This window comes from Canis lupus, chromosome 15 (genome assembly GCF_011100685.1).
Source record: "Canis lupus familiaris isolate Mischka breed German Shepherd chromosome 15, alternate assembly UU_Cfam_GSD_1.0, whole genome shotgun sequence".
NCBI lineage: Eukaryota > Metazoa > Chordata > Mammalia > Carnivora > Canidae > Canis > Canis lupus.
This window is the reverse complement of record NC_049236.1, coordinates 38,117,989-38,136,687: the sequence shown is the minus strand read 5'-3', so window position 1 is coordinate 38,136,687 and position 18,699 is coordinate 38,117,989. Positions and strand designations below refer to the sequence as shown.

The 18,699-nt window shown below is 43.7% G+C and overlaps 1 long non-coding RNA gene across 3 annotated transcripts; it reads left to right on the top strand.

Moving 5' to 3' along the window:
- Nucleotides 1–1,552: 1,552 nt before the first annotated feature.
- Nucleotides 1,553–18,012, top strand: LOC119868196. Of its 3 annotated transcripts, none has more exons than XR_005370657.1 (3): nt 1,553–1,626; nt 16,301–16,387; nt 16,797–18,012. It is a non-coding gene; the product is annotated as an uncharacterized LOC119868196 (long non-coding RNA). The 3 variants fall into 3 exon arrangements; XR_005370656.1 differs by lacking the exon at nt 1,553–1,626 and adding an exon at nt 1,644–1,815; XR_005370658.1 differs by lacking the exon at nt 1,553–1,626 and adding an exon at nt 1,925–2,075.
- Nucleotides 18,013–18,699: the final 687 nt, after the last annotated feature.

Below are 18,699 nucleotides of genomic sequence, written 5' to 3'. Positions count from 1 at the left end.
TTCCTGTTTCCACTCTCTCAGCAACCTGGCTCACTCCTCCCCTGGAGAGACCTCTCTGGATGGGGAGTCTGAGGGTTCTCCTCTAGGAGCCTCCTGGACCTCTCTCAGTGGAATCTAGCTGCCACAGAGGAAGGGCCAGCTTCATGGGTGTGCAATCCACGCAGTTGCGCATATATATATATATATATATATATACACATATATATAGCATATATATATATATATATAATAAGGGGCCCTGCATTTTCATTTTGTACTGGCCTTTGAAAATTATGTAGCTGGTCTTGGATAGGAGGCATATTATCATCTGCTGTCCATTGAAGGGAAGGTTTTGTCCTTGCCCATAGTTTTGGAGGGTAAATTTCAGTTTAGGGGGGGGATGTTTTAGGAAGCCCATCTGGCCACAGAAAAAGGCTTACTCTCCAACTAGCTTCACTGGCATGTTCTGGTGTTAGAGAGGCAGTGTTACCAGTATGGGACCACTGCTCGGTATAAAGTCTGGTTCTGCCACTTACAAGTGACATGACCAGGGGCAAATGATTCAACCTCAGGCCCTTCCATTTCCTATCTTATAATATTGTCACATGACCTAACATATCTAAGTGCTTATGATTCCTAGAACGCAGTAAGTGTTAATACGTGCTTATATATATATATATATATTTAAATTATTATTATTATTATTTTAAAGATTTTCTTTATTTATTCATGAGAGAGACACACACACAGAGAGAGGCACAGACACTGGCAGAGAGAGAAGCAGGCTCCACGCAGGGAGCCTGATGTGGGACTTGATCCTGGGCTTCCAGGATCACACCCTGGGCCAAAGGCAGGCGCCAAACCACTGAGCCACCCGGGCTGCCCGTGCTTTTATATTTTAATCTCCATGACTCCTGTACCTTATTGTCACTGATTAGGAATTTGGAAGGGGAAGTCAGGGCGTTACCTACTGGGTTCTCTAAAACCCCCATCTTGGAACGCCTGGGTGGCTCAGCGGTTGAGCGCCTGCCTTTGGCTCAGGGCATGATCCTGGAGTCCTGGGATCGAGTCCCACATCAGGTTCCTGCAGGGAGCCTGCTTCTCCCTCTGCCTGTGTCTCTGCCTCTCTGTGTCTCTCATGAATAAATAAATAAAATCTTTAAAAACAAAACCCATCTCAAAAGTTAAGCATCACTGGTAACTTTTAGTAGCAGGATCTTTCCCTGCCCTCGAGGAGCTTGTGAATTCACAGCCTGAAAACTGGCACCACAAGGTACACTGGGATAAGACTTTAGTAAGGGCTAAAAATGAAATAGTTAGCTGGTGACAGATGAACTCCTCTCATTGGTATAAGAAGGCTCTTTGTGATATCCTTCCAGTGCACCACACAGACAGGTCTTTTTCCTTCCCTAGACCACAACCACAAGCATGTCACTGAGATGTATTTATAAGAGACTTGGTTTTCAGCTTAAGAAATCAGGTCCCGTGCAGTATTTGGGTAGAGCTATGGGCCCCTATGTCTGGCTTCGTAGTTCTCTAGAATCACCATGATTGTTCTCTGAATTCCAAAGGGGGATGAGTTATGTTTTCACACTCCTCCTGACTTCAGGAAGATCACAGGCTAGTGAGACAATCAGAATGCAGACGGTCAGTGATTAGGCCTCAACCCCTTTACAGGGGCTGAGGGAGTGTCCTGTGTAGTTTGGGCTACTGTAGAAATTACCACAGACCAGGGGGCTTAAATAACAATGTACTTCTCACAGTTCTGGAGGCCGGAAGCCCAGATTGGGGTACCAGCACAATCGGCTTCCAGTGAGTCTTTTTCCGGGTGTACAGGTAGCTGTCTTTGTTGTGTCCTCACAGCTTGCTGTGCCCTAGTTGGCAGTCTGGTCTCTCAGGACATCAGTCCCAGTGCTCTATCCTCAACCCAGTCACTTCACAAAGGCTCCACCTCCAAATACCATCACACAGGGATCAGTGTCAGTACATGAACTTGGGGTGACACAAACATCACAGGAAGGAGGGGGTCCTTTGGTTTATCTAAGGGACCAGCTGGAAAGGCTTCAAAGAGGGGGTTAGCCCTGAACTCTCTCGAGGTAAGAGTAGAATTTTCCTGCTAGACAGAGGCGTGTGTATATGTGCATGTCATGAATCTTAAGAAAAGTAGATGAAAGTAAAAATATTAATACACAGAGCTTGCTCTCATGGTGGCAACGGCCTCAGTTTTGGACTCACTGGTGCTGTGAATGAAAATCTTAATTTATATACTCTTCCCTGCAAAGACTCCCCTGCTCCTCCCTAGAATGCCTTCCTGCTGCTTAAAAATCACCCTCACTTGTGATTCGTACCTGCTTGAACAAATTTCTTTTTGGGAATTTGTCACTGGTAAATACTTTTCTAGATGGTCATGTTGGGAAGTTTTAAAAAGCTTCAAATGGCTTTTGAAGGAGTCTTCGTGCCATCTTCACACTCTGGGTGCCACAGGGAGAAGCGGATTAGAAAGCAACGAGTCTGCAGAGGCCAAACGGATCTGTGAGACGCGGAGAGGCCTAGGCTGGGCAGGAGATGCCTTTCCCACTGGAGCTCCCGGGAGTGGCTGCTCCTAGCCTCCAACGTAAATGCTTGGTTCTGTGGGCAGACTGTCAAAAGGCAATGATGAAACACCTCAGAATAAGTCCCAAATTAGAGCCTAGAACAACATGACCGTTGAAACCCTGGATCCATGAGTGAGATTTGTGAGGGGGCCCCAAGTACCCCGTCTGTGGGAGCTTTTCAAGGTATGAAGGTGATATGATCTAACGTGGAGCCTCAACTTCCACATGTGTAAAATGGCGCCCTTAGGAACCCACATTTGCAGACTGTAAAGCACTCCAGGCATTATTAGTCCACGTCATAGTGCATCTTTTGAAGCTACCTAAAAACAGAAAATAGACCAACTTAAACAAAAATAGAGAAAAGCAAAAAGTGAGGGATCTTTTTGAAGCTGCTATAACAAAAAATGCCATAGGGTAGGGGGCTTAAACAACAGAAATTTGTTTCTCACAGTTCTCTGGAGGTTGGAAGTCCGAGATCAAGGTGCCAGATGATTCAGTTCCTGAGGAAGACCTTCTCCTCAGTTTGCAGATGGCCACCTTCTTGCTGTGTCTTCACATGGTGAAGGAGATATGGAGCTCATTTCTCTTCTTGTAGGGCCACTAATCCCATTCATGCAGGCTCCACCCTCATGACCTAACTGCCTCTCAAAGGCTCCATCTCCGAACCTCATCACATTGGGAAACAGCATTTCAACATACACATTTTGGGAATACACAAATATTCAGTCCAGAGCATCAGGACTTGGAGGCTTGTCACTCATTAACCCTGAGGGCCCCAAAGCCTCAGGAAAACAGTAGCAGCTTTGTTCAAGAGGCTTGCAGCAAACAGACAAAAGAAAGTTTTCTGCCCACATTTGCGGTAATGATGCCTTCCCTCCCACCTCCTTCCTTATCTGTTGAGTTATGGGCACTGTCTAGGCGAGTAGGATCAAAATCCTCCTCTGAAAATTCACAGCCCATGGGACAGAGGCCCTTTAATCCCACTCTCACCACCGAATGTAGCTACAACGGGAGGAGGGTGCCACGTGCAGTTAAGCATCAAGGAAGTGGCTCCTGAGATGGGTGGTGGCAGTCAGGAACCCTTACTTTCATTCTGACCTGCTTACCAAGGTTTGCATTTCGTTTGCATATGAATATTTGTTTCTTTAATTATGACCCGACTATTTATTTGTTAAGTGTCAGAAGCAGGATTTACACCGTGGTCCTGGTAGACCACTTCTGATTATGGTTTGGACTGAGGACTACCTTTTCAAGATCTCTTCTGGCAAAACTCACCTCCTCTTTGATGCGGTTGCAGGAGATTCCCCTCTGGTCTAAAATGCACGGTGCTCTCCTTGGGTCAGGAGTAGGTTATGCAACCCTGGCCATAGTCCCCAATATGACCCTTAATCCATTTTATGTTCACCCAATTTCACTTTACTCCTACCCAACTTGATTTAATTCAATACAATTTAGCTCAAAACCTTTGGGCGCCCTTGCCAGGTGCTGGGGATCCGTGTGCTTCCTGGTCTTGGCAATTTACCCTCTGGCCGCTGGATGGCAGTATGTCCCACAGAATGTTCATTTTGGGGGCTGGCTCCTCCCCCAGGCCTGGGGCTCAGGGAGGACTGCTCCTCGCAGGCATTTGTTTAATGCACACTTCCAAATTGAACCGACAGCTTGCATCTTAGCCGTGCATGTGCAGTATATGTGTTTAATTATACTGTGGAATTAAATTCAGAAGGGTGAGAATGTGGTTACATGTGTGCGATTCCAAAGCCGCCTTGAGTTTGTGGCTTTTGCTAGGGGCTCAGTAAGGGGTTTAGAACCTGTGGGAGCCGGGTGGTGGGGCTGGGGGCGCTGCTGATCCGGGCTTCAGATCCAAGGGCAGGTGGCATCCACTTGAGCAAAAGAGTCCTGTGCAAATTTGGCTTCCTGGACCACTAAGAGTCGTGGCCCTGAGGCCCCTTCCCTGAGAGCCTGCTGTCCTAGGTCCAATGCCCAGCCTCTGGGCCCTCGCTTCCTCTGCTTCTGGCTGGGTTGCCTCATGAGAGCTGGCCTTCCATGGGGCCAGGGTCCTGCCCCAGACGTCCTTTTCCCCAGTGTCACTGACTTACCTACCACGGGGCGCCACAGGCTGCTCCCACTGTGTGGGATACCAGTGACTTCAGAGCGGCATTTATTAGGCAGGGCTTTATCGTCCGGGGTGTTCAGGGATGGCTCTAATGGTGCACTTTCAGGCCTTGGAAAGGCCAGTGGGAACCATCACCTGAATGGAAAGGCCTCAGTCAGGGTGATCTCCCTGGCACCTGTGGCGAGTTGGTATCCCTCCAATGGTCCTGAATAGTTCTAGTGGTGGTGGAGGGAATCTCACTGCTTCCTGTAGATACTTCCCTTGTTGGTAGTTTTAATTACTTAAGCATTTCACATTTTCTTTGAGCTGAAATCTGACCTCTTAGAAATTTCAACTAGTGGTCCTCATTCTTTTCCCTGGGCCATGGAAGTAAGACCTTGTAGACATAGTTTAATTGCATATCTTGGTTCGGCCAGAGACTCAGCATCTCTCTCTTTTTTTTTTTTTTTTAAGATTTTTATTTATTTATTTTTTTAAGATTTTATTCATAAGGGACACAGAGAGGCAGAGACACAGGCTTGGGCAGGAAGCCCAAGGCAGGACTCGATCCTGGGTCTCCAGAATCCCGTCCTGGGCTGAAGGCGGTGCTAAACTGCTGAGCCACCCGGGCTGCCCAAGACTCTGCATCTCTAACAAGCATTCAGTGATGCTCTCCTCCTGGTTCAAGGACCGCACTGTGAGCAGCAGGGGAGCAGAGGAAAAACCTAGGGCTTTGCAATTATCTTTGGATTCCAAGTCTGGCATTGCTTGCTAGCTCTGTGGCCTTGGAAGTTACTCAGGTTCCAACCGGTAAAATGGGGATTATAACGCTCAAATAAATAATGCCTAATTAATTTATTATGAGAGTTCCATGAAATTATGAGTTTGTATTAGCTGGGAATGCTGTCAGTTATAAGTAAAAGAAACCTGACTAAAATGGGCTTAAACTATTGAAGTTTATGTTTTTTGCATAACAAGAAGTAGCGGCTGGCATTTGTTCAGCTGCTCATTGATGCAATTAAGGATCCAAGTTCTTTATATCTTCCCCCTGCTATTCTTAGCCCATCGACTTTAATTCTCATGCTTCTTGCCACGTGATCATAACATGGTTGCCATAGCTCCAAACATTCTATGTGCATTTAAAGAAACAGTAAAAGTGGAAATGCCAGTAATGGTCAAGTCTGACTCTTTTATTAGGAAAGCAAAACATTTCCTGAAAGCCCCCCCCCCCCCCCCCGCCCCGCCCCGAGAGTTTTCCATAGTCTTATTGGCCAGAGCTGGGTCCTATGACCACTCTAAGTTTTAAGGACCCTGGCATAAGCAATCACTGTCAAACGGAATAGGATCGTTATGGTTCATTACCTTGGGCTAGGGGCATGGCTACTCAACAAAATTGCAGGTTTTTTTTTTTTTTTTTTTTAAGATTTTATTTATTTATTCATGTGAGACAGAGAGAGAGAGAGAGAGGCAGAAACAGGCAGAGGGAGAAGCAGGTTCCCTGCAGGGACCCTGATGCAGGACTCAGTCCCAGGACACTGGGATCCTCAGCGGAAGAAGGACGTTCAACTGCTGAGGCACCCAGGTGTCCCCAAAATTGTAGTTCTGTTTTAGTAGGTGTTTTAGCCAAGCATGGGCTGCTTTTTAACAAAGTAGTGTAGACTGGGTATTTTATTTTATTTTTATTCTTATTTTTTAAATTTTATTTATTTATTCATGACAGACACAGAGAGAGAGAGAGAGGCAGAGACACAGACAGAGGGAGAAGCAAGGCTCCATGTAGGGAGCCTGACGAACTCGATCCCGGGTCTCCAGGATCACACCCCAGGCTCAAGGCAGTGCTAAACCGCTGGGCCACCGGGGCTGCCCAAGACTGGGTATTTTAAACAACAAATATTTATTTCTCAGTTCTGGAGGCTCAGAAGTCCAAGATGGGGGTACCAGTAGATCCAGCATTTGATGAGGCCTGCTTCCTGGTTCATAGATGGCTGTGTTCTTGCTTTTCTTTACATGTCAGAAAGAGGGCAAGAGAGCCCTCTGGGGTCCCTTTTATAGGAGCACTACTCCTATCCATGAGAGCCAGACCCCAGGACCCAAAGGCCCTGCCTCCTAATACCACCATCCTGGGGACTAGGATTTCAACATGAATTTTGGGGGAATAGTCGGTTGTGGCAAGGTCAAAATAGGGGTCTCACATTAGATAGGAAACTGTGTTTTTTAAATCATGTCCATAAATTAATTGACATGCCTCCCTTTAAGAAGTAGGATCGTGGGCTGCCTGGGTGGCTCAGCTGTTTAGCGCTGCCTTCAGCCCAGGGCCTGATTCTGGAGACCCGGAATCAAGTCCCATGTCAGGCTCCCTGCAGGGAGCCTGCTTCTCCCTCTGCCTGGGTCTCTGCCTCTCTCTCTGTGTCTCATGAATAAATAAATAAAATCTTAAAAAAAAAAAAGTTGGATATTTTTTCTTCCCCTCAAACTTCATTTGTAACCAATGGAGTATGTTAGAAATGAAGCTGTATGACATGTGAGGCTGAGTCATAAAAGGCCACGCATCTTGTACTATTTCCTGGAACCCCTTCACCTAGAGCCCTGAGATGCTTTGTAAGGAGATAGACTCCCCTGAGGCTGCAAGTCACACAAGGAGGCCACATGTAGGTGCTTCAGTCAGCGGTCCTAGTCTTCCAATGATCCTAGCCCAGGTTGCGACTCGTGAGTGAATGAGCCTTTAGATGATTCCAGACCCCCACCATTGGGTCTTCCTAGCTGAGGCTCTGGAATTGTGCAGTAGAGGCAAGCCGACCTTGTCATGCCGTCTGAATGCCTGACCCACAGAATCTATAAACATAATGGTTATTCTTTCAAACTGCTAAATTTGGGGAGCAATTTTTTTTTTTTTTTTTACTTAGTAATGGTAACTGGAATAGAAACTAATAGAATTTGCCACAGAATGTTTCCCATCGCACCTGGCAGAGAGGAGCTGTTCAAACTATGCACGTGTTAGAACTTCTCTTCACTTTCCAAGACTGTTTCCTTCCTTGGCACCAAGCATTTAACTAAGGCAAGCCACAATTGCATCTTCATTTCCTTCCAGTGTTTCTCACTTGAGTTCATTTTACTTTTCTTTACCAAATTGCTTGCTATCCTCTGAGTGTTTACATGGTGACATGCCTTTTTAAAGGTCCATAATCCAAATCTAATAATAACGGTGGAGATTTATAGAATGATTACTATGTACCAAGCCCTTTGAAAAGCATATTAGCTTATGAGGTAGGTACTCATATTAGACTCATCTTAAAGTTGAGGAGCCTGAGGCACAGAGGGGATAAATACTTGCCCAAGGTCACTGAGCTAGTAAGTGGAAGTAGCCAAATTGTGTAGTGTAGCTGTTCTCCGTAATGGAAGCAATACGTTGTCTGTGTAGGACTGTTGCCGTAGAAGCATGGGCCAAGCAGTACCTTTGAGATCCTGTGGGGTTGGGGGGAAGAAGCATATTGCATATGTGAATAGCCCAGTGAAAACCATACTGGAAGAAGAAGCCATTTGGAAGATTTTTTGGGTCCCCAAGGTCTGTTATCTTGAGAAATCTTGGCATTCTCTGGCCCTGATGTGGGGCTCAGCACCACTTCTGGAAACACTGTTCTTGCTATGCACCCTTGCTACTGATTCTTGTCCTGCCCAGTTGAATACCAGCAACAATTTATTGAGTCTACTCTCTCAGGGATGTTTGTTTCTAAGTTGCCTTCTTGATGAGACCTTCTCTTCTTTCACACTTATCTCCCCTTCAGGATTCTCTCTGTGTCCCTTATTCATGGACTGTTTGTACTGGCCACACACACTCCCCTTCCCCCTGCTTCCTCACACTCTGTATCTACTTCCCAGCCCATTCACTTCTGACTGCTGCCATTCAGATGTTTAATGACAACTGCTATTCTCTTCCTGGACTGGCCCAAATGACCCCCAGAATCCAGCGCCACCAGTGTCTGTTTCTGTTGGCAAAACAGACTAAGTATCTTAGAAAAACAAACTTAGTGTATCTTAGGAAAACACTTCAGAGGGCCTGATTATCACTACCTCCTTCTCCAAGTTCCCATAATACAGCCTTTCCCTTTTGACCATATCAGATAATTTTAACTGCAAATGACATTAAAATCACTGAATCTGTCTCCTTTTGGAGACCTAGAATAATGTATACTTGTTGGTCATCTGGCCATACAAGAACTTTCCCTCCCCCAAACTCTCCCTATGTAGTCTCCAGAGCCAGTCACTGAAACTTTGAAAGCTTTTGGTATTAACTTTTTATTTCTAAGTAATAAGCTTAATATTTTCCCCTCATTTTAAATTATGAACATTTTCTACTTATTTTCTGTTAGGATTCTCAGACTTTTTATTTTTTTCTTCTATTTTCATATGACAGATTTAGGTCACTCAATAATCAGTTTTGACATTTCTTTGACCATGGAGAGATTGCTGAGCCAATTAGAGTACTATGACCACATTATAAAAATTTGAAGCAAATGGAAATAGCTCACATCATGAACACCCAGGTACTTATTATCTCAGTCGTAACCTAACATTTTGCCACATTTGTTTCAGGCTTAAAACAAAGCATTATAGGGGCAGTTGAAACCCTTTGGGTTTATCTTTCTCATCTCATTCTTTCTCTTCTCTCCTTACTACTTTGAAACAACTACCATCCTGAAAATGATGTTTGTCATTCCATGAATTATTTTTTTACTTATGTTACATATGTATGCACTCCTAAATGATATATAGTATTTCTGTGTTTAAAAAATTTTTTTTAAATTTTTATTTATTTATGATAGTCACACAGAGAGAGAGAGAGAGAGGCAGAGACACAGGCAGAGGGAGAAGCAGGCTCCATGCACCGGGAGCCCAACGTGGGATTCGATTCCGGGTCTCCAGGATCGCGCCCTGGGCCAAAGGCAGGCGCTAAACCACTGCGCCACCCAGGGATCCCTGTGTTTTAAAATTTGAGATGAATGGCATAATACTTTGATTAACCTTTTGTACCTACTCCCCCCGCCCCCAACCTCTATTTTCACTTTGAGGTTTATCCAAGTAGATAATACATGTAACTCTGGCTTTTAAAACTAATGTGTGGTATTTCATTGCATAAGTAAACCACACAATATATAAATCTGTTTTTCTACTAATAAACAAAATTATATTTTTATCCATTTTTTGGGTTATTATAAACAATGCTGCAGTGAACATTCTCATAGTTGTCTGCTCAGGCATATGTGGAAGAGTTTTCTAAATATGCTGAATTTTAGTAAATAACAAGCACGGGCAGTTTTCCTAGGTATTGTCAAATTGTTTTTCAAAATGGCTGAAATAATGAAATGCACATCAGCACTGTATGAGAGTTTTTTTTTGGAATGGCGAGACTTTTATTTTTTTCTAACATCCTGGGCATAAAATGGTATCTAAATGTGATTTCAATTTGTATTTCCCTTTCACTTGTGAGGCTGAGCATTTTTTCATAAATTTATTGGCTATTCCTTGCACAGGTTTGTCTCATTTTTTATTTGCTCAAATTTCAACGTACCTATTATTAATTTTTACAAACAGATGTTCTGACATCTGCCAAAGACTGTCCAGCCTCCAGCTTCAAGTAACAGAGCACCAACAAACAGTAGTTTACATAACAAAGACATGTAATTATCTCACATAACAAGAATCCTGGCAGTAGGGGCTTGCAGGTTAGGTTGAGAGGCAGATTTGAATCTGGCTCTTCTTGTCTTTCTCTTCTGCCATCCTCAGCAAGGTGACTGTCTCTTGGGTGGTCCTAAGACTACTGCTGCAGCTCCAAAGAGCATATCTTAATATCACACAGGCCAAAATAAATAAAATATTAAAAAAAAAACCACACACACAGGCCAGAACAGAAAGGAAGATGTCAGGAGCTCAAACTGGGCCTTTGCCCTTTGCTCTCTTTTGCCAGTGCACAAATTCTTAGAATTCCCCTGAGGCCTGGCGCTTGCTATATCATAGGCCAGAACTGGTCACATATCAATGTTAGACGAATCATTGATATTTGGGTATAGGACTCCCTGATTGACCTAGGCCAGTCCCGATGCTTCCTGGAAGCCAGACAGATTGTAGCCCAAACAAAATCTAGTAGTATGGAGAAAGAGAAAAACAGCCAAAATACCTCTTCTTTCTCAAATCAACAAGTGGTCTATCTGTTCCTATTTTTTCCTCCCGGAGAGCTCCCTTCTTCATTTCTTGTCCAATGGTTCCTGCCATGGCCTGCTCACAGCTTCCTCTTTACTGCTGTCATCTGTTGGGGCCTTTCCTGAAAGCCATGTTTTCCTCTTTCTCATTTCTTCTCTCTCCTTTTGCAGAAGCCCAATCCTTCAGTAATTTCCTAAGAAATAGCACATTGGAGATGCATGCTCTGAATTATGCTTGTGCACAATCGTCCATATTCCATCCTTACATTTGATTCACCACTTGGTTGTATAGAATGTTTGGCTTCAAATAATAGTCTTGGCTCAGAGATTTGGAGGCATTGCTCCATTATTCTTTTATTTCCAGTGTCTGGTAGTCCAAAGCTATCCTGATTCCTGATCCTTTGATGACAACTCTCCTCTTTTTAAAAGTTCTCCAGATGTCCTCTTTATCCCTGACCTTCTGAAATTCCATATAGCTGTACTGAAGTCGGACACTCAGGAAGCTCTCACAGGCAGACTTCTATCTTTTTTTTCCCCTACAGTGTGGATTTTTATTTTTATTTATTTTATTTTTTTATTTTTAAAGATTTTATTTATTTATTCATGGGAGACACAGGGAGAGAGAGAGGCAGAGACACAGGCAGAGGGAGAAGCAGGCTCCATGCAGGGAGCCCGACGTGGGACTCGATCCTGGGTCTCCAGGATCAGGCCCTGGGCTGAAGGTGGTGCTAAACCACTGAGCCACCTGGGCTGCCCCCAGTGTGGATTTTTTTTTTTATTTTAATTTAAATCCCAGTTAGTTAACATGGAGTGTAATATTAGTTTCGGGTGTACAAAATAGTGATTCAACACTTGCACATGCTCATCACAGCAGGTGTAGTCCTAATCCCCATCACCTGTTCCTCCCCAGCCATATCCAGCAGTTTGTTCTCCAGTTAACAGTCTGTTTCGTGGAGGCAGGCTTCTATCTTGCAGTTGTGGGAAATAGTCTTGTTTTATGCCTCTGATAGTTTCCTTCCCTTAATTTCCCTTAGTTTTCTCTATGCTGGACTCCTGGGACTCCTGTTGGTTGCACAGTGGACTTTCTGGATTAATCTCCATAGCATTCTTATCATTTTTCTTGGCCCACTTTTTCTCTTTTTATCTTTTGATTTTATTTCTGTGAGTCTTTTGGCTTGATTATTGAGTTTATTTGCTTTCATACTTTTAATATCTAAGAACTCCTTATTCTTTAATAAATTCCCTTTCATAGCATCCTATCTTATGTATAAAATATCGCTCTGAGGATATATTTTTTTGGGATGTTCTTCTGTTTCCCAGATTGTCTGTTTTCTGTAGTTTCCTTTTCTTCTGTTTGTTTTTCATTTGCTTGAGTGTCTCTCATGGTGGAATCCTTATTCCTGTGTATGATGGCTCCTTGTCTGCCCACATCGAAGAGGCTGACACTGAAATGTTGGTTAGAAGCTGAGAATGCATGGCCTGGGCTTGTTGATGAGGGAACTTTATGTAGAAATTTGGAGCATAGGATGGGATAGTCTCAAAGTCAAAATATGCAAGCCTTTATTCTAAAGCCATTTCAATTTGGTCTTGGTAGGACCTCACAGTAGGTCTCTGTGGCATCAGGTTTTTGCAATGCTAACTTATTCATATTACTCAAGATATTAAACTTCCTTAGGCCTCAGTTTCCTTGTCTATAATCAGATGGAATTGGGCTAGGTGACCTCAAAGGACTCTTTCCACTCTATGGTTTTATAATATGATTCAGGACAGAGATTAGTTAAGAGATAGAAGCATATTAGAGGGAATCAGCTATGCTAAAATATAAAAATCCTTTGAAGCTGTCAGGAGATCGGCTCCTAAAAATCTAATAAAAATTTTGACTCATTGGGGACATGACTCAATGGGAGATAATTAGAAATAAACCTGGGAGGGAGGACTAAGAAGGGCTAATATTCAGCGGCAATGCCTTAATTAATTTTGCCTATGCCCTTGGGATGTTGAAGTCACTAGGTTTTGCTGTCTACCTCTTGGAGCTGAATTGCACACGTAAGCTGGACGTTGCTGATTGAATGGGGTATTATAGATCCAGGGAGAAGGAAGGAGTATTAGATTTTAATTTATAATAACCCATCTAAGACCCTGGGTCTTAGGTTGACAGATCCCTACACAAAGGTCAACATCTTGGAGGATTTCTAAAATTAGATTCTTGTTTACTCCTAAGATGAAGCTGTGTCCCTCCCCCTGGGGTACCATAAGGTTAAGGGACTCCCAAAAGGTGGTAGAAAAAACATTACTTGGAGATTTCACATTTCTGCATGGGGATTTGCTAGGGTCTGACATGTGTGTGTATTAAATTAAAAGTAAGTCTTAGTTTAAACTATTTGCTTATTTAGACTATCAATTCCTGCAAAATCGGTGCCTGGCATCCTGATTTCTTTATGTCTCACTCACACAATGTGTGCAGTTGGTGTTTACTACACATTTGAGTAAAGGAAGCTGTTGAGATGCACACACACGCCTGTAGGACACCACTTCCTTTCCATTCACCTTCCACGCATGTGGAAAATCTATGGGTCACCATGCGAATGCAGTGCGTGCTAGGCAGGCTGAGGACTGGACCTGGGGCTTGTTTGAAAGATAAAGGACGATCAACTCCATTTGATGGAATTCCAATGTCACAAAATACCCCGAGGAATAACTTCCCAGCCAATATTCCTTCCTTCAGCTGCATGACTAGTCTTGCTGCCACCTCAAGATCATGTTGCCTGAGTAGAAAATATAGCTAAGCTGTCATGATGGTATTTACACAGAGCAAAGCAGAGAATGATGGCGGGGGAGACATTTAGGGGAGATTTCCTGGATTTACGATATTGATTTTTGGTCTTTGTATGAGGAAGAAATTAACATCCCTCCTCCTGGAAATATGTTCTCTGTAATGAGCCTGGTTAACTTCATGAAATACAGCTTACCAAGTTAGTGCTTGCCAAGAAGGGGACAGGATTGGACTCCGAGAAGTGCAGGCAATTGCACCCAAAGATGGGGCTCTGTTAGACTTCAGGCAAGGAAGGGGAGCAGTTAGGCTGTCTTTGGTTTTGGCAAAGCCGGTGAAAGGTGAGCTTCAGTTGGGGAAACCTATTTAAGGAAGAGGTGGAGGGGTGAGAGAGGATTTGCATCACAGTGTAGTCTTGGGGGGCTACTGGTTTTTTTTTGGGTTTGTATTTTGAGTAAAGCCATTCATTCATTTATCCACTGAGCAAGGGCTAGACACCATCCTCATCACCAAGGATGTGAGGAGTTGTCTTTTGGGAGCTGGGAGACTGGAAGAGGAAACCACTAAAGCCAGCCTTATTGCAGTTGAACATGGAGACTAACCCTTTGAGAAATTCAGAATCAGCCCTGAGCATTATGAAATGGGAAACTTACTTTTGGTTAAGCCCAATGTCCATGTGTTACCTTTTAGTTAAATGGCACCCTAGCACAGCAGCTGGCCTTGAACTTTGAAACAGTCCTCCTAAAAATATGCCTTTCACCATTCCTCCCTTTCTTAGTGATCTGCAGTGATTTCTTATGTAGCCCACTGAAATCGGATCAAAATCCTACACCTGAATTTGAAGGTTTCTCATATTTTAGCTTATCTTCCTTTCCAACCAAATAGGATTCACTGCCCCCTCCCCCTGCAGGGGCCACCTTTCTCCTCTGAGAGGGCTTTTGGTCAGCTGATACTCTCTGATAGGATCCTTAGCTTGTTAAATTATTGGTAGATGGCTGCTGCCCTGAGGAGCACTCCTACCCTCCAATCCCAGGTGCACTTTTGCCTGGGACCCACCTATACTTCCACATCCCATGAGCTAACAGGTTAACACCTGGCATCACAGGGAGAGCACCAGCCTCAGCACCATATGCAGGGTCTGAGCCCAGTCTGGACAGCTGGTGAAATATTTTGCATGTACCCTGTATAGACCTATGGGGCCCACTGTGCACTCTTTCCACCTTCCATGCTGCTCTTCCTCTTCTTTGCCTGTTTGGATACTCACCACTTTTCCAAGACCCAACGCATAGCAAACTTCGTCTATGCATTTAATAACTATTTATTGAGGGCCTGCAATGGACACAATGGTGTAAGACAGATGCTGTGTAGCCCTCCCAGAGCCTATAGTTCAGACATCTGTCACATAATCATTTAAATCAGTGGAAATTGTGTGACATGGGCCATGCAGGGGGTTGGAGTGCTAGGGACTGTGGGGACCTGTACTTGGACGTCTGACTGGGCCTCTATTCCCAGGCTGTGAGCCTGATCTGGGGTTGGGGAAGGGCAGGAGATGTCAGGGATGACTGCCCTGTGGTCCTGGCCTTTGGGCTAAGGTCTGAAGTACGAGTGGACATTAACTAGGCATGAGAAGTGGAAGTGGCATGTGTGAAGGCCCAGGGGTAGGGGAAGTATGTTGTGTTTGGGGTATTGACAATAGCCGGCCTGATAGCCTGCAAAGCCCTTTTCGTCCATGGACCTGTTTCTTTCATGGGCCCATTTCTATGACTCCTTGGAATTATATCCTAATATCTTCTTAGTGACTCATTAATAAAGAGACTGATGGTTTCAATAAGCATGGATTTAGGACCTGGTATGCCCCGTGAGAGGTGCTGGGAAAACGAAGCCTACCACAAGCTCTCATAGTGCTCCTTTACTCTTTCCTTTCCCCTTTGTGGCCCTCGGCCCACTTTTAATTACCGTTCCTTGCTCCTTCTCCCTTTCCTCTACTTCGTCAGAGCTAGCCGTTACCTTCTGAAGGGATTGTCTGTCCTCTTTATTACAGTATCCCTAGACCCTGGTACAGAACCTGGCATATAGTAGGATGTGTTTGTTGAATGAATACTTTTTTTTTTTTTTTTAAAGATTTTATTTATTTATTTGCCAGAAAGAAAGAGAGCACAAGTAAGGGGAGCAGGAGAAGAGAAGCCAGCTTCCTGCTGAGCAAGGAGCCTGATGCGGGGCTCAATCTCAGGACCCTGGGATCATGACCTGGATGCTCAGCCAACTGAGCCATCCAGGCACCCCTGTTGAATGAATACTTGTATTGAATTAAAGCCCGATGAGACATGTTGGTGACCTTATGTCTGGTAACTGTTCTACAGTGTACTTTGCATTATTCTTTAATTGCTTCCTGTTCAGAGGTCTTTCTGCCAGACTATTAGCTCTCAGAGGGTGGGACTGGTTGGTTAGGAACTGTCTGTGCAGACTTAGTGTAAGAATTTACAAGAATGAAAGGAGATGATTTGAACCAGAATCCAGAAGCTCATGCACAGAAGTTTACAAACTGGAGTCAATCCTTCATGATGAAACAAAGTCCTTTGAAACTTCCAGGAGAAATTGAGAGGCAACATAGCAATAGTAATAGCAACAACAACAACAACAATAATGCTGAAGTTTAACTTAATTCTTTCAGTGCTACGGTGCTTTTCCTGTGAGTTCCTGGCTTTCCAATACAGAGTTCCGTATTTATTGGGATTAAAGAAGGTATTTAGTTTGTCAGGTAAGCACCATATATATATTTTATATTTCTGACATTTGAGAAGCAGGGCAGACGGACCCAATCTCTGGCCACTTCCCCTCTCAGTTTACCGGGTCACTGCCTGAACTCTCACATCCAGAGGTGACACAAAACGGTGGTGGTGGTATTATTACCTCTATCCATGGCTTAATCCCTCCATTAAATACAATCAGGTCTGAGATGGGATCCTTCAGCCAGGAATCCATCCGAGCAGGCTAGCCTTAGTCCCAGGGGACAGCCAGGGGTCATTTTTTACCACTGTGAGTCTGATGCAGGAAGTTCTTAGGGGAAAACTCGTTAGCCAGGGAATGGGATTTTATTTGGGGCTTTGCAGTTCCGTGGTAACCCCTCCAGTGACCTCGCTCAGATGGCCTTCTCCTCTGTGTTTTAGGTGGTGCCTTCAAGGAAGCGAAGGGGGTGCGGTTCACAGGAAGAAATGAGCCCAAAGGAGACTGCCAATTACTGCACCTGTCAGTGTTCAACAACAGATAAAATTAATTCAGAAACCCAAACAGTCTGCAGAAAACCGAACACAATTATCTAAGAAATTAAGTTATACCGTCGCTATGACCTTTAATCAATCATCCAACCGTTAATGTTAATTTTGTGATCTAAAAATCATAGTTCTATTTGCATTTTAATGGCTGCTAAATGAGTGTCATCAGGAAGAAATAATGGCAGGGTGGCCTTTTGCTACAAATTCTTCCTTCCTAATGGTAATGCGGAAAGCTAGGAAACGGTGTTTGGAAAAGGTTTTGTTTCGCCTTCCAGCAGATGTATGGAGCTGCCCTTCTCAAATGAAAAAACAAGCAATTCCCCACAAATACCACCACCTGTTGTTATAAATAAATCCAAGCTGTAAAATGGAACTCAGGCTTAATGGCAAAATCATTACGGGCATCCTACCCCCCTCCTGCCAACCGTTCATTACGGCCTCGTAACCACTTGTTTCTCAGTCATGTACCTTTTTAAGCTTCCGACTGGCCATCAGGCACCATCCCTAACCAGGAGAGATGGCCTGTGGATTTGTGGCTAAAAATATAAAGTTACCCACCTCGGGGAGAATGATCACATGTCGTGTGCCTGGTTTAAATGGCTAGAAACTGGCTACATGCCACTCCATATTTAGGTTTTCCTTTAAATCTTAATCCAGACATCCAGTGGCGTATTTCACAGCTAATGAACCTAACCTTCAAGTAGGAGCATAAAATCCTAATTAAATCAGGGCATCGTGAGGTTATTGGCAGGCTGTTTATAATTTGGCAGACTCTTGCTTCTATGAGTAGTTATAGGAAAATTATAAAGCATTAGAACTGGAATGCTGTATAATTATCCTCTTGTCTATCTCCAAACTCCTTTAGTTTGTCGTGGAGTCTATCACTCCATCTATAAATATCAATTGTTTAGTAGGCCCAGGGTATTGGGCTTACTGAAATATTGTGCTCCTCATGTAAAGCTAAGCTTTTTTCCTCCAATCTCTTGGGAGGAAGGTCTATCTGAATTATTTCTTCTGATAAAAGAAGTCTTGAATTTATACATTTGGAAGGAAAGCTTTAAAACTAAAGAGCTTCTGCGATTTTCTGAGTACAGGAGATTCAAATAGGGAAGGGAGGCAAAAATATTAAAGATGAATGCCAACTTTTTTTTCTTCCAAGGAAAGGTGGAGGGGGGGAAGGTTCCTGCAAAGATTGCAAAACTCCATTTCATAAAAGATTTATTAGCAATGACAGAGGGAGATTGCTGAGTGGAACCCTGATAAATGCCTCGCCTTTTTTCACTGCCTTAAAATTATGGGTTCTGTCCATAAAGTACTGATTAATTCATATCCACTCAATGACATACCCTCTTTCTCTCCCCCAAGCAAAGATTATAAGCATTTTACTTCAACAAATAAAGAACTCTGAGTGGGATGCATACTAATTCATTTAGCTCTGGAACTCGCACTACAATTTATGTAGCTAATCACAGCAAAGCAGGAGAGAGTCTTTTCTCTTACTGTGACAAGACTTGCCTACCTTTCAGCATTTCCCCCCCTAAGGTATTATTAATCTCTAAACTTCACAAAATTGAAGACTATCTAAGACCATTTAAAATGGAGTGACATCATACGTAGCAACTCCCAAAGAGAGAAGTTTCTTGGCTTTTCTGAAAGACTGACTGTAGCGACTGGAGTCTTTTCTTGTTTAAAGAATTCAGATGAAGTAACTGGTGTCTGTTCTAAATTTCCAGAGGAAATCAGTTAGATTTTGAACACACTTATTTGAGAGGTTCAGTCCTAGAACAATGGCGAAATG